General features: G+C 35.7%; 1 protein-coding gene across 1 annotated transcript in view; it reads right to left on the bottom strand.

Annotated features, from left to right (window-relative positions):
- PGAP1 (post-GPI attachment to proteins inositol deacylase 1) overlaps nt 1–17,565 on the bottom strand; it is a 92,146-nt gene that overhangs the window by 4,177 nt on the left and 70,404 nt on the right. The window lies entirely within an intron of this gene.

Here is a 17,565-nt window from a genome sequence, read left to right as displayed (position 1 = left end):
ACTGTTTGTTCCTTTCGGCAGTATCAGTACAGGGTAAGTACCTCTGACTGTAGAGAGTTGACCCTCAGAATTCTCTAGCTATTCACTATGGAAAAATCTGTTTTATTCTTTGTTATCCTCTATTTTGTTTAAAAAATGTGAAAGGAGTATTTTGAAGAGAAAAAGAGATCTTCCTCCAAAAACATGTTACAGCTGTTTAGGGCCAGGGTGTGTGCCAATCCTAGAAGCCAAGGCCAAGTGGGGTGGCCATCCTTCCCTGAGAGCATTTGCTTTCAAGCCCAGCTTGGTCTCAAGGCCTCTGCTTTCGTCAGGTCTCCGTTATCATCAGCTGGGGCTTCAGCAGTGGCCTCCCTTCTTCCCAAGGTCCCTCCCCTGGTTGGTCTTCCTCCCTGCCACCAGCCTTCCTGAAACACAAACACCATGGGCTAGTTAGAGAGGGACAGCCAGCACATATCTTTCAATGCTGCCCCAAGTTCCAGCTATTTCTCCTGCAACTAAGATGAAGGAGTAGAGGCAACAAAAGGTAGAAATTACAACAATCATGCTTGATCTGAAACCAGCTGGGAGACACAGAGCAAGAAAATGGACATCTAGATTCACAAGGTGACTGAAGTATCAACCAAACTCTCTCAGCCTGAGTCTGAGAACCAGGTCCCCAAACCCTTGCCACCTCAGGCCACATTGGTATCTCCAAAGTCGTAAATAAGTTAAGGATTTTTCCTAAAATATAAAAGGTTAAGTCATTTCTTATGACTTTGCAAAAAGCTTTTCAGCAGGCAGTATGTTTTTGTAGCAGAGAGCCTGAGGTAGTTGGTAACAAGTTTGTTTTTGCAACTGACCCTGGTGGAGAGATAACAGAACAAAAAGGTCACACAGCTCAAAAAGAGCTTACTTGCATCCCGTCCACCTCTAGTGGCTTCAGGATGCCTATAAGATAAAGTCTAAGCTCTTGACTATGATGTAAAGACCCTCAATATGACCCAGTCCTACCATTCAAGCCATTTGACCTTCTCTAATGAACACCACCCACACATATACCTCAGTGCCTTTGAACACACTGTTGCTTCTGCCTGGAATGCCTTCTCTAACCCTTGTGGGTTCTCAGAACTTCTCCCTGTCCTTCAAGGACATTTGCCCACCTCAAATGTCACATCTTCTGAGAAAAAGAAACCACTTAGTTACTTCAACAGCTTTTACCTTGCTGAATTTGGACGATGATATTTGCTTCCACATGTCTCATTGTTCCAAGGTGAGTTCCTTAAAGTTGGCGTCATGTCTTTTTTATCATTGATTCTTCAGAGTTTGGCATAAGGTCTGGCATAGAATAGGCCAGCATATCACAAACGCTTATAGAATTAATCATTCTTTAGGTAAAACTTGAGTTCAGATTCTTGCAATTTTCTTTTGAAATTTGAGCCTTGTTACATTTCTATTTTGTACTGTCCATCTAAAGATTTACATAATGCCATATTTTAATAAGGAGGGAAGAGATAACTGTAGGTAGGCAATAAATATTTTTTGATTTGACTTGAATATTCAGTGGACTAGTAAAGTATAAATTAACATTCAGTCTAGCTGTTGCACACAAACCAACAGAGACTGGAGTGTGGCACTTTTATGACCACACATGCCTTTCTATTTAAATTGTTCTGGAGCTGAGGCCACAAGCCAAGGAATGTGGGCAGCCACCAGATGCTGGAGAAGGAAAGGAATAGATTCTTCCCTAGAGTCTCCAGAGGGAGCATGGCCTTGTCCACACCTTGATTTTGGCTCAGTGATACTGATTTCAGACTTTTGGCCTCCAGAACTGTGAGAGAGTAACTTTCTGTTGTTTTAAGCCACCCACTTTTTGGTAATTTTTTACAGTAGCCATTGGAAACTAAGACAAGGAATGTCAAGATGTCAGGCCAATCACAAAGGAGAAAGACCCATACTCACCACAACTGCTTTAGCCTCTACTGAATACATTGCACCATGGAGACATAGAAGCTGTCTCTATTCCCTTTTAAGAAAGGTGAAGCTTCTTCTGTCTTCCAGTTCACAATACAAAATGGATTTGGGTTGAAATGTCTATTATGAACCTGAGGTTCTACATGAGGAAAACTATACTATAAAATGTCTCTTTGATATGAAAGGGATGAGAAAAGTTTCCATCTTAGACTATTAAATTAGATAAGACCCCACCCCTGAGTTACATAATTTTGTAATGGACCTCATATTTTAACCCATTGATAAAATTATTTAAACACCTGGAAGAAACACCATTCTTAAAATACCTCTTAAATTTCCAGGTGCATATTTTGCATGATAAAGGGAGTAGTTTCAGAAAAGGGGAAAAATTGAGGACAATTCACATGGGTATTCCTTTGGATATTTTGGGGCATAATGGGCAAATGATTCCTTTTCTTAGTGCTATTCATCAATTGTGAGCTCTGAAATAGAGCCAGTGAGTTTTTATTTTAAAAAATCAACAAACCCCGCTCCCTCAAACAATCCCCCCCCTTCCACAAATCGATGGTTAGTTCCTAGTATTCTGGGAGCTCTTTAGTTCTCTAGGTGCATAAAGTGTTATACAGTTATTTTAAACAAAATAAAATAAATAGCAGCCCTTTACTCTTCCAAAGTGCATTCTGTAAGTCTAGCCCTGGGGAAACTCCCAAGAAATCTCAGCAGCAGAGATGATGTCATCTTAATCCTCCAACAATAATGTGCTTCCAAGTGGCAGTGAGGACGTTCTAGGTTTCTGCTAAAAATACCACCTCCTGACTTCCGTCTTTAAAAATTCTACTTCTAAAAATTGGGTTATTTGAGGTTTTATGATTGAGTTGTAGAAGTATTTTATATATTCTGAAAACAAATCCTTTAGAGAAATATGTTTCTCTGTCTGTGGTTTGCCTGTATACTTTCTTAATGATGTCTTTTGATGAGCAGCAGTCTAATTATGATGAACTATTATTTAACAATTTTTTTTTTTTGGCTGCGTTGGGTCTTCATTGCTGCACGCGGGCTTTCTCTAGTTGCAGAGAGCAGGGGCTACTCTTAGTTGCTGTGCATGGGCTTCTCATTGTGGTGGCTTCTCTTGTCGTGGAGCACGGGCTCTGGGTGCGCGGGCTTCAGTAGTTGTGGCACATGGGCTCAGTACGTGGGATCTTCTCGGACCAGAGATCAAACCCGTGTCCCCTGAATTGGCAGGCGGATTCTTAACCACCGCACCACCAGGGAAGTCCCCTATAATTTAACAATTTTTAAATTGTCATTGCTTTCTTTAACCTAACTATGCACATTTGCCTACCATCACATCTCAAAGTTTTCTCCTATATTTTCTTCTAGAAGCTTTATAGTTTAGCTTTTACATTTAGGTTTATGATTCATCTCGTTAGTTTTGTATATGATGTGAGGAAGGTTCCAGGCTTTTTTTCCCATATAAGTATCCAGTTACTCCAGAACTGTATGTTGAAAAGATTTGCTTTTCCCATTGGAATGTTTTGGCACCTTTGTCAATAATCAATTGACCATAAACACATGGGTTTATTTTTGAACTCTTTGTTCTGTTCCACTGATGTACTTACTACTTATCTATCCTTTTGCCAACACCACACTGTCTTGATTACCATAGCTTTATAGTAAGTCTTGAAGTCACGTATTGGTGTGATTCTTTTCCAAAATTGTTGTGACTATTTGAAATTGTTTGCTTTTCTATATACATTTTAGAATCAGCTTGTAGAGTTTTAGAAAAATAGCCTGCTGGAATTTTTATTGAGATTGCATTTAATATATATATCATTTCGGAGAAAAATGACATCTTAAAAATAGTGAGTCTTCCTATCAATGAATATTATCTCTCTCTATCTTAGGGCTTTAAAATTTTCTCTAAGCAATGTTTTGTAGTTTTTGGTGGAGAGACCTTGTACATATTTTTATTTATTCCTAAGTATCTTATAAATGGCATTTTATAAAAATTATTTTACAGTTGTTTGATATTTGAATATGGAAAATATTTTTTGTATATTGACCTTAAATTCTGTGACCATACCAGTCCCAGTAGTTGATTTATATATTCCTGAGGGCTTTTATAAATTACTGGATTTGATTTGCTGGTATTTCATCAAGAACTTTCACATTTATGTTAACAAGGAATGTTGGTCAGTAACTTTTTGTAATTTCTTTGTCATGCTTTGTTATCAGGCTATGCTTGCCTCATAACATGATTTGGGAAGTGGTGCCTCCTCTTTTATTTTCCAAAAGAGTTGTCAACATTGGTGTTACCCAACGTTCAACAGAATTAAAACTTCAATACAATTCACCACTGAAATAAACTGGGCCTGGAGTTTTCTTTGTGGGAAGCTTTAATTTTTCTAAGTCAGGTTTATTAGCATGCAACTTATATATCCTTTTTAGTAAAAAGTTCCACAAATTTTATATAGCTATGTAACCACCATCACAATCAAGATTTAGAACATTTCCATCACCCCCAAAGTTCCCCTCAAGCCCCTTTGGAGTCAGTTCCCCTGTAACCACTCTTATGTTTTCTGTCACTACAGTTTTTCCTTTTTCTCTCATATAAGTAGAATCACACAATATGGCATGTTAGCATACTGAACTTAAGAGTCATCAATATTATTTCACATATCAGCTGTTCACTTCTTTTTACTTGCCAAGTAATATTCTATTTTATGGATGTGCCACAAATTTTCTATCCATGCACCAGTTGACAGACACTTGGTTTGCTTCCAGTTTGGGGAAATTATTAACAAAGCTGCTATAAATATCTACATACAGGTCTTTGTTTTGACATAGGTTTTCATTTCTTTTGAGTAAACATATGGAAGTGGTATTGCTGGTTCATATGCTAAAGGTATGTTTCACTTTCTAAGAAATTGCCACACTGTTTTCTAAAGTGACATTCTCTTTTGCATTCCCACCAGCAATGTACGAGAATTCTAGTTGCTTCAAATCTTTATCAGCACTACTGCCAGTTTTTGAAAATTTTTATTTTAGGTATTGTGGTTATAATTAGCATTTTTCTAGTGACTATGTTGGGCATCTTTCCATGTACTTAGTTTGTCACCCATGTATCTTCTCTGGTGAAGTGTTTAAGTATTTTGCTCATTATAAATTTAGTTGTTTTCTTGTTGGTGAATTTTGAAAATTCTTTATATATATTTTAGATACAAGTTCTTTATCAGATGTATGTTTGGTTTTCTCTCACTTGCGAATTGTGTTTTCATTTTCTTAACACTGTTTTTGAGCAGTGTTGAAGTTTTTATTTTTGGTGAAGTCTAATTCATCAATTTTTGTCTTTTATGATTTGGGCTTTAAAATATTTAAAAATTTCTATTTTAATTTCTCCATTGGCATTCTAGCTATACCTCTTTGAATTATTATTTTAATGGTTGCTTTAGGGATTATAATATGTAATCTTACACATAGGGAACCACAGGTAATAATACTTTAAAATTAGCTGGGGTCAATTGTAAAAAGAAAAACTTCAATTATTTCTCAAAGTTTTTCTAAATGTATTAATCTATTTAGTAAATATAATAACTGGACCATAATTAAAATTTCTGTTATATAAGACGCCAATATATACAAAAGTAAGGAGAAAAGAATAATGCAAGTCCACGTACTTATCACTCAGCTTCAACAATTATCAACACATAGGCAATTTTGTTACAGACATAATTTTTGTTGTTAAATCAGAATTTTGAATTATCTTGGGTCACTGTTATGATTACTCATTTGAAAAAATATTTAACAAATTTCTACCATGTAAAATATGCATTGCTAAGTGTGGGACTACGAATAGGTGTATGGAAAGGGACACGATCCCTGACTGCTACGAGCAAACAATCTATATGGAGAAACAGCATGGTGTGGTGGAGTTTCAGAACCAAATTTAACCATGTTCAAAACTGGACTCTGCCATTCTCCTGGGCAAATATTATTTAATCTCTCTGCACCTCAATTTCCTCATCTGTGAAGTAACCCTACTTTGCAGTGTTGTTGTAAGATTTAGAAATGATACGTATAAAGGGCACCTGACATGTAGATGCTAAATGTCACCATTAACAACTGCACATAATGTGACCTAATGTGATGATTCCCATAGGATATGAAACTATGACAGCAAGAGCTAGAAGTAGGGATAAGAAGATTAGTCCTGACTGGCAATTGGTAGATTTTTACGGAGAAAATTTTGACAGCAAAGATGTGGGAAGAAGTTCTTGAGCAAAGGCAGTGAAGTAGCAAAAGGAAGACAAAGGAGATGCAGTAGCCAAGTTTGCATGTGTGGCAGACTTGGCTCATTGTTTCCTTTTATCCCTTTTGTTATGGGCGGAACTGTATTCCCCTCCCCCCAAAGTTTCATATGTTGAAGTCCTAACCCCCTATCAGCTGGCACATTGATCTTGGACTTCTCAGCCTCCAGAACTTGAAGAAATAAATTTCTGTTGCTTAAGCCACGGAGTCTGTGGAATCCTATTATAGCAGCCCAAGAAATACACCTTTCTTCTTAGATGTTGTTTGGGGTAGCACAAACCCAGCTTAAAAACTTGATTCCGCCATCTCCCTTGCATTTCTTTAGTGGTGATGTGATATTATTCTGGCCTGTGAGCTGTAAGTGGAAGTCCCTGAGAGTGGGAAAGGGAGAGGAGAGGGAGAATCCTTTCCAAATAAAAGGCAAAATTCCTTTTGCTCCTTTCCCCTCCTTCCTGGAATGGAAATATCATGCAGCCACGGTCTTGTTATGAAAGCCACACATTAAGGATGGAGAACAAATGCGATAGAAGGAACTTTGGTTCTTGATGACTTCATGGAGTCTTATCCTGGACCTTCTACCTGAAACTTTGATTGTTTAAGCACCTATTTCTCAGGCTTCCTGTTTCTTGCAAACTAATCCTAACTGAAACAGCCTATGTGGGGAGGAGATGGGTGTCTTTAGGAAACGGTAGGAGAGAAGGCTGGAAATGGATCAAACTGTCAAGGGGTTCAGACTGTTTCCTATCAAACATGGGGGAAGATTAAAAGGTTTTGAAAAAGAGAGTGATAATGCTAAATTGCTGTTTAAAAAAGGATTAATGGGAATATGCAGGAGAAAAAGGAAGAGGGTGAGACAATGAGAAGATCATTTGTGAAGCTGCTGCAAAATTAGGAATACTAGTAATGATGGTCTGAATTAGGGTGGGAGTCAGAAAAGAGTGAACTAATGTAAGGGTGGCCCTAAAGTGCTGGACTCTTCAGGGCCTGTGGTATGCAAGGAGGAACTAGATGGTAAGCAAAGGAGACATGATCAAAATGAATGGAGGTTCAACTTTAGTAGCTGGAGGATTTAAGAGAAATTTGGAAACTGAAAGGAGTTGTTAATTAGGGAGGGAGAGAAATCATAAGGTTAAATTTCAACAATGAGTTGCAACTGAATTTGTTTAGTTTGGAGTAAACCAGAGATTGCAGAGCTGGAAGAAAGCACCTATCATTTCTTGTACACAAAGGTGTCAGATGCACTTGGTTCATTAACTCATTTAATGGTAATATTTAAGATAATATTATTGTCACAATTTACGGATGAGGATACAGTCTCAGGGAGGCTAAATACATTACCACTGATTCAGAAATACTTAGATATGGAACTGAGGGAGCAAGTCTGTCTGACTTGGTGAATCATCAACCAAGAATTTAACACTGAAGTCACAGATGAAATCTCTAAGGGAAAATATAGAAAGAGTAATAAGGAAAGCTGTGGGCATATCACTGGAAACATTTTCTTCCAAAGCAAAAGGAGTAACTAGTATGGTCAGAAAGGATTTTCAGAGAGTAGGAAGTGAACTAGTATTGATAATTACATATTGCAGAACTCAGACAGTCTGGTTTGAATACTACATACGGAAAATTGCTTAATTTCTCTGAGCCTATTTCTTTTCTTGTAATGGAGGATAATAATCCTCCCTCTAAAGGTTTTTATGGAGAATGAAATGAGAAACTGAACATGAATGTGTCTGGCATGGATTCTGGTACAATAGGTACTTAGTGAATGTCTGCTGGAAGAATAAAGTATAGGTGACAAGGTGGTCTGTAGAAACCCCACAGTATGGTCTAGAATGTTTTTATTGAAAGAAATTGCTTATACTTTTCAGTTTTTCTATGATTTGTTTCTTTTCTTTCAAAGTTGAATTACAGAGTATATTTCTGATTAAGGATTCCAGTTAGTTGCATTTTGGCACCTAAAGATCCTACTGCATTTTAGTCTCACTGGAACAATAAAAAAAAGTTAATTTAAAACTATAAGGTACTGCAACAAGACGAAGAAAGAACAAAATGGAGATTCAGAAAATCCATTCTCCACTTGGTCCGCTGTAGTTAAGGTACCTAGGATCTTGGGAAAAGTGAAAATTAAGATAGGCTATTGGCCGGCAGCAACTTAAGACATTTTGGTTGTGTTCATAATATGCTACACACAGGGAGTCAGGCAAGGTCCCACGTCAAATCTAACACAGAAAGAGGCTTGTCTACCACATCCAATTAGTTGCTAACCCCTAAAGAGTCCCCTTATATTGTTTCACTCTTTTTTTGGCTCCCAACCTAGTTTAAATCATCATTACTAGCATTCCAAATTTTGTAGCAGTTTGATAAATGATCTCTTTCTCCTCGTCTCACCTACTTCCCTTCTATGCTGCGTATTTTATTCCCATTAATTTTTTTACACACAAAGATTTTACAAACTTCAGTATCAGAAAAGAACTCCCCAATGCTGGCTCTACCAGTTTCATTCCTGTCTACCCTACCCAATAGATCACAGCTGAAGGACTGTAAGTCATGACGTTTAAGGTGCCTTACTCAATTCCTTTGGTCATTAAATGTTTCTAACAGTAAGCCAGCTTGGAGCGAGGCATTATTTCTGTACCCCAAGAAGGCTATCAGGGAAACAATGCCTCATGTATATTTTCATGTTTCTGCATGGTTTGGCTTCCTAAGCAAAGGAAATTGACATGCTATAAAGACATGTCTCCTTTCCCCAGAAACATTTACTCTCCAGTGCTCTTCCTCCCCTTGCCTCCTGTTTGGTGGAGCCACACGCTTACATTCTATGGGAAGATGAAACCTGGAGCCGTCTGTTTACCTTCGAAAAGACTGTAAAACATTTGTGAACAAAGGCTTTACTTCCTCTCTCAGGAGGGGAAGAGGGCAGCATGTAGCTTATATAAACTCCCAGATTTATAATTTCAGAGTTCCTTCCCTGTGGTGCAGAACAAAACAGAAAACCCCATTTGAACATTCAGGGTTCACCTGGCCCCCCTCACACTGCCCCAAGGGGGAAGAATGGGGCAAGGGGAACTGCCGTGGTTATTGCTTTAAGTAATAATTTTTGGTTCCTGATCCAGAAACCTCATTTTTTTGCTTTCAGGATAATATAAATATAGCTATTAAAACCTATCAAAGACAATCTCAAAAGCTTACAAAAATATATTCTAAACTAAGTTTCTTCAGAAGGGGGTTGTGTACATTCTAAGTGGTGTGCAAGGCAACATGTTGGGATGTGGGAGGAAAACGATTCATCTTCATGTTTTTAATCTAACAAATTAGTGTACCAGCATTTTATACATGAATTGATACCAATGCCCTTACTCAGCCTTCTTCATAGCTGATAGAGCGTGAGATATATTCTGAGAGAAGAGTGGGAATTCTACAGTTTGTTGGAGGATGACAGGGCACCCCACTAGTTTTCTTCATTCACTTGTTTAAGCATATTGTTACATGGTAACATCTATGAGCCAGTTAAAATCCATGCATTATATTAAGTATTTATCACATTATCTAGTTTTAATTAACATAACTATCACAAAATGAATAAGCAGCTTAAAAATATCTTACAAGACACTACTCCTTACAATAAAATTTGAAAATAATACCATTAATGCAAATCAACAAAAGAAAATTTACCAGTGTCTACACTTCTACTCTTTTGTCAGGCTCATTAAGCATTAAAAACAACAGGGACTTCCCTGGTGGTCCAGTGGTAAAGAATCCGCCTTCCAATGCAGGGGACGCGGGTTAGATCCCTGGTCAGGGAACTGAGATCCCATGTGCCACGGGACAACTCAGCCCACGGGCCACAACTACCGAGCTTGCGTGCCTCAACTAGAGCCCACGCACTCTGGAACCAGTGCACCACAACTACAGAGCCCATGCGCCCTGGAGCCTGCCCACCACAACTACAGAAGAGAAAACCCGCATGCCACAACTAGAGAGAAGCTCACGTGCCGCAGTGAAAGATCCCGCATGCTTCAACTAAGACCCAACACAGCCAAAAATAGATAAATAAATAAATCTTAAAAAAAGAATTAAAAACAATAATTTAACCATATCTGATAAGTTATTCCTCTATTAAAATTACATATATTACTATATACAATAAAATTATATGTAAAAGTTACATATAATTAAAGTTTACATATTATTATAGTAGTAGTATGTTTATGGGGGTAAAGTTCAAACTTTTTTAATGATAAGGGTGTGCAATCAAAAAAGTTTGGAGATCACTGTCCAAAACAATCATATTTCCTTTTTCAGTACTGTGTGGATCTGTAATTTATATATGTAACTAAACCTTTTTTTTATTCTACTTAAAAATTAGCTAGAACAAAGGTTTTTTAAGTGCAGTGACTGTTACACATTCCTAGTTTAAAATACAACTATATTGCACACTTTGGTTTTCTAAAAAGAGTAAACCAAGTTCCTTTCTTAACTAAATTCCTTTTTTTCCAGTAGGTCAAACGTTTTATAGAAAGGTTTTCTTCCTCTCTCCTCCATCCCAATCTTGTATCACTTTCTTAAGGGCAACCAACCATCTCTGCAATGTCTACCACATAAAATACTGTTATTTTCTGTAAGCCAGGGAACAAAAAGAGTGTGAATCATGAAGTTTCCTCTTCAAACACCTTCTAACTAAATATCTGCAATTCCAGAGTAAAAAGGCCTTTATTGTTTCAGTCAAATCTTACACTCCAGTCCCTAGATCATTCTAGCTGTTTTTCTCAACCTTCTATAATTCTTTCTTGATCAGAATGGCACAAATACTAAGGGTAAAAAGCATAATGATTGAATCTTTTTTAGCATGTGAACATACCTTATAGAACTATTTGATACTGAAGGATAGGCTGATTTACATACATGGATATTCAAATGAGCACACAACTGCAAAACCTGAAGATTTCCATTTACACAGTATACTATGATTTAAGCACATCTAGGAAGTCTAATGAAACTCAATTCTTTCTCCAAACATATTCAAGAGAAAAGCAAATCACCAGAAGCATTTTTAAAATTTCAATTTTAATATTTTATGTAATGTTGTTTGAGTTGATCATTACTCTTGACCTATACCCAGTATGAACTTATATCTATTAAGTACAGTAAAATGTTTCCATTCACTTGATAAGGTAAACTAGTCTACTATTCCTTAATTTCAGGCCATATCCAAGTTCTAACTGTTGAAAAGAAACAAGAAAGAAAACAATCTCTAAACTAATTATAATCTCACACACACACACACACACACACACACACACACACACACACACACACACTAACCCAGGGATGGGAGACTGTTTTCATCTCCAAGGGTTGTTTAAAATTCAGTCCAAGAATTGAGGGGCTTTTCTTTCCCTGAACTATTTTATATTTATCAGCTATTTCAATTAAAACTATGGAATAATATTTAAGCACAGCAATTATGAAAAAGACTTTAGTTCCCTAATATTGCATGGTAGGCATACTTCTAAAATGGCCCCCAAGAGTCTCACTCTCTAGTGTATACACCTTGTATCACCCATGCCTCTTGAGTGTGAGCGGACAATGTGTATATGGGAATATGATGTTACCTTATATGGCAAAAAGGATTCTGCAGGTATAATTAAGGTTGGCCTTGAGTTAATCAAAAGAGAAACTAAAGTGGATCTGAGCTAACAAGAGACTTCTAAATCTGGGTCTAAAGGTCAGAGACAAAGGAAGTTTAAGAGATTCAAAATGTGAGAGAATTCTCCTGCTGGTCTTGAAGGAGTAAACCAAACTTTAGTGGAGGGCTACACAGCAGGGAAAGACACAGGGAGCTAAGAAGTTGACAGCCAGCAAGAAAACAGGAACCTCCACCTGTAACAACCTGAATGAGTCTCAGATGGGACTGCAGTCCTGTTACCTTGATTCCAGAAGTGTGATTCTGAGCAGAGAACCCAGCTGGTCTGTGCCCAGACTTCTGACCTACAGAACTGTGAGTAAATAAATAGGTGTTGTTTTAAGCTGTTAAATTTGTAATCTATCTACCTACCTACCTACCTATCTGTCTATCTTACAGAAAGAAAGTGAAGATGAAGTGGGAATTGATTAAAGAAAAACTAGTGGGAAAGGCCTATGAGGCTTTCATGCTGTACACTCTAGTGGCCTCCACGTTGGGTGGTTTCAAGATAATCCTCTAAGTATCCAAGGAAAATATCAATATTAAAGCTTCTAGTTGTATATTTCTCATCTTTAAACATTTACCCTTTGGGGTATATTTAATAATATACACAATGTTAACACATGCAGATAATTTATAAATGTTCATAGATTTAGAGATGCTAGTTAAAATAATTTAGAAAACACTGTTCTAATCAATGTGTAAGAAGACACTAACCCCTCAAAAGATGTCCTACCCCATTTGACTCCTGTCATCCATTCTATAATAAAGTTTAGATCTATACTAAATTCTCAAATTATGTAGTGTCACTTTAGTATCTTGTAATCCTAAAGACAGCCTTTCTAGTTGCTTCTAGAGTTCTAACAAGTTAAATTTTATTGACTAAAGCAATGTTTGAGGCAGTTGTTAAAACAGAATCCCAGGTCTCCTCCCCACAGATCAAATTTAGTACTTCTAAGATGACCAGGGAATCTGTTTTCAAAAAATGTCTAAATTATTCTCACGTAATTTGGGAAATGGGGCACACAAGAATATATATTAAGTTAGCATAAAAAAAGTGGAAAGCATGGTCTCTGGGAGAAACATGACTGTGCAATTCTTTAAAATAGAACGTGAACCATAAAATGTCCATACAAATGCATATGGGAAGCTACAAGATATCAAGTTGGGAAATACTAGAAATTATCTTGCTTCCAATATTTACCTGTGATGTATCTTGTTTATCATGTCCCATGCTTAGGCGTTCCAACTTCTGCAATGCTAGACATGCTATAAAGAAATCATTTTAAGGGTTTTTCCTGAGATGGTATTGTGGAGTATGTGAACTGGTAAGCAATTCTGCACCACGTGTTCTTGTTCACCAAATTTATTGTTGAACATTCCGAACACCAGATTATGACAGATAAAAAAGAAAGCACCAAAAATTGCTACACATTAATACCTGAGCAGAGACTGAAGGCAAATATTCATCTATTAAACCCTACACCATAATGTTGAAACACAGATAAAAACATTCACAACACTCTACAGAGTACAATAAATAGCACTTTTTTGTGCATTACAACCAGTTAAATGTAATAAAGTTAATTATACCATAAAAAAATACACACAAAATTACACATAAATGTATTTAGTATACCATACATTGTACAAAGTACTGGAGAAGATCATGCATGTTTAAAAAGAAAAATCTGCAAGGTGACAATCATTTTTCAGTATATACTATAGGACAAATTGTTTTTACTGTTAAGTATAATTACTATGCACTGCATTTTCTGGATGAGAGTAAAATTATTGATTTGCAAATAAATGATTACTGAGTCTGTCTCAGTAAAACACATAGTTTGTCCTCTATAAACTTTTAACTATAATAGAGAAACTGATGCGAGTTGACAGCCATGTATTTTATTGTATTACATACACTTCCCTAAACTATTTCCATCTCAATTTGACCATGCTTTAAGGAAAGACATGTTTTCTTTTTACATGCTTTTAGAGAAACCTATATTTTTGTCTTTGATGGGAGGCAGTGGAGGTGAAATGAGAAGAAAGAAAAGTGTGGAGTTTATGTTCAAAATTGAAATGGAAAAATATACAAAAAACTTCTGAGATGCCACACAGAGATGTGGGCAACTTTTGGCCGAGACCATGAATGTCCTATGAATGGAATAATTTGTTTTGATAGAAATTGTATGTTATTTTAAATAAGCACAGTAAAAATGTCAGTCTTTACATTAAAAGAAAAACCCACAAAAATCTGAAGCCAGTTCTCTCTTGATACCTTAAAAATAATTAGGAAGGAAAAAGTAAAAGAGAAAATGTTTAAAAATATACATGAATGTGAGTTTATATTTAACTACTGAGAAATTATTATTGACTAAATTAACTTTATCTGATACACAAATACAAGCCTCAATAATCTGAGGAACAATAAGTACAGGTTTTAGGGAAGAATTCATGTTTTTGATAGAGTATTCACTAAAAAGACAAAAAGTTACATTTGAAGATTAATTTTTCCAAGTGTAATAAGTTCAGAAGTGCCAGCACCTTCTCCTAAAATAAATTTATTTTCAGAAAATTTAACCAAACTTGATTTTCTACACCTATGAAGTATAAATCAGTTTTAATCTGAAATGGGAACTGTGGAAATTAAAGGAGGCCTCTAGAGCAATAGTTCAGCAGATACTAAGGGAAATACTGATCAACTTTTATTTAAAATTTTTACTTCACAAACCTCAAAGAAAAGAATTTGGGGCCAATTTGAGAAGACCACACATAATAAATATATAGTTATAAAATTGCAGAGCATTCCTTCATCATTTTAAGGCACAGTCTGTTTTATCCCAAACAACTATAAGTTCAAGGTCACAGTGAAAATATGCATTCAATTTTGGTCTGGTTTCTCATGGGTATGTTGCTACATTTATAGTTAGTCATACGTTTAAGAAATGGTAATACAATCACTTCAAAATAATATATCTAAGTCATTTTTACAGTTTTAAAAATGTAAATACACAATACAATTTCCTAATATATATACACTAAAAATTGGATTTTTCTGCTTCCATAGTGGAGGCAGAGAAGATTATTTCTACCAATATTCCAACAAATACATTATCTGCTTATGTAGAAAGCATAGTTATGTTAAATACAGGCATCTCCTACTTAGGATAAAATTATTCAACAAAAAGGACAAACTCATTCCAAAAATAATGTTCACTGAATTTTAAGGTCTTGTATATCATCTTTTTATTAATAGCATCCACGTCCCTACCAGAGAGTTGGATAAACGGTAACTAAATCAAGGCCAAACATTTTAATGTTTGGCTTTCTCTTTTGTCTCTTTACTTCCAAGGCTACTTATGCAAACTACATCAACATGACTGGGCAGAGAAACAGTTAAGTGACATTAAATTATGAGAAAAACCATAATATGAGGGACTGAAATTCCCTCTGAAAATTTCTGTAGGAGAGAAATTAAAGAATGTCAACCATATAAACACAACAGTTTCTGAATCTATCATATTTCTGCTTTCTCTCATGAGTACACTACCACATCAATGTTAACATTTTAGCATTAACATCTTGTTCTTATATTTTCCTTTAAGATGCATTTTACAATGTTTATTTCATTGTATTATGTTTAGTTCTAGTGGATAATTCTCGCCTATGAAACATGTGACTGTATAGAGGGACTGAATGGAAACACATAGAAAACAATAGAAATTCCACAATAAACTTTCTATTACATAAATGGGAGATACCTGTACTAAAAATGATCTGTGCAACGGAATTTAAAGTTTTACAGAATGAATCTGAAGGAAGATTACCTAAATGATTTCTTCAACTAATTACTGAAAGATCATTATTGGGTAAACTAACTTTCACTCAATAAAACCAGAAAACACTATTCCAGAAATCAGAAAAAATATAATACACTATGCTCTAAGCTTTACATATTTTGAAATAAAAATTAGGATATGGAATATGTTTTGATGATGTGTATTTAATATAAGTCCTAGAAGAAAAATACTGAAAAGCTTATTTTTGCTTTAATCCCAATATCGTAAGAAAAGTTCATTGGCACAAATATCTGGAGGTATTTTACAGTTTCATTTAGCTTTGGTGGCAAAGTGTGTTTTTGCTAACCATATGAAAACAGTTCTATTTTCCAATGTAGAGTTTTATGCTAAAAAAATTCAAACGCATCTTTTTTTTCCTAAAAAAGGGATGTAAAAAGTCCAATATGAAACAAAACAAGTGCAACATGAAATACAAAATATGCCTAACACTTAGGCTTTTGAACAGTTAATAGTTCTATGCTTTGTCTATAAATTTTTACTAGTAACATTTCTACTATATAAATACTAAAAACCAAGATAATACTGAAAAAAATAGTATATGAACCTTACAAAAATGGTTAGGTTTAGATTTCCTAAACTAAGATTACTGTTCCAATATGCAAACAAATTTACACTAATAAAACTACATCAACAGATACAGTTTTTCATAAGTGTTCAAAGTTACAATGTACAGAATGAGTACAGAATAAATCTGACTCACATATATCAAGTCCTACACAAAGTCATCAGAAATTAACTGGTTACTTGGTATTTTAAAACATAGTCATTTTTGGCAATGTAATATGCCAAACACTTTTAGAAAGTACTGTATTTGATTTAAAAATTTTCAACTACAGACAATGTAATCAAGATGTAGCTCAGAATATCACCTAATTTTGAAAGCAACATTACCAATTCAGGGGTACTGTTACATTTCTACTGTAAATTAAATAACAGTTTATTCTCACTATTTGCAAATTTTATTCCATTCTTAAGACTAAGTTATTAATTATAAAATTCAGTCGTCTGTATTCATAATATAATTTATTTATCAAAAATGTGAATTCTTGAGCATTTAAGAGTATACATACTCGGATTTGGATTACGGGTCTGACTTTTCTTTCCTATTATCCTTATTAAAAGTAAAAAATGGGGCTTCCCTGGTGGCACAGTGGTTGAGAGTCCGCCTGCCGATGCAGGGGACATGGGTTCGTGCCCCGGTCCGGGAAGATCCTACATTCCGCAGAGCGGCTGGGCCCGTGAGCCATGGCCACTGAGCCTGCGCGTCCGGAGCCTGTGCTCCACAACGGGAGAGGCCACATCAGTGAGAGGCCCGCGTACCGCAAAAAAAAAAAAAAAAAAAAGTAAAGAATGTAAGTAGCCTCATAAACTTTCTATTTCCTCAGGCTGTTAAAATATATTGTGAAATAATGCATGATTAATAATGTGTAAGTAAAAGTTCATTATAGAACTTGAAATGTTCTTTGTTCAAAAAGACAAATAAAATTTCAGCTCCCAATCTTCTTACTATTTTGTAATAGTATTTTCTACATTTACCTTATGTGGCAAGAAGTTTTCTGTCTGAGTCTAATTTCATAATACAAAGATACTTTTATTGCTTCCTTTTTCCTGGGGAGTGCTATACTCTCCAAATTGACCCCCCCCCAAAAAAAAAACTACACAAGGTAACTTGTTTCCTGTAATTTCACAAATCTAAAACACAGAGAAGGGCTTCCCTGGTGGCGCAGTGGTTAAGAATCCGCCTGCCAATGCAGGGGA

This window comes from Phocoena sinus, chromosome 7 (assembly GCF_008692025.1).
Source record: "Phocoena sinus isolate mPhoSin1 chromosome 7, mPhoSin1.pri, whole genome shotgun sequence".
Classification (NCBI taxonomy): Eukaryota; Metazoa; Chordata; class Mammalia; order Artiodactyla; family Phocoenidae; genus Phocoena; species Phocoena sinus.
This window is presented reverse-complemented; position numbering and strand designations above follow the sequence as displayed.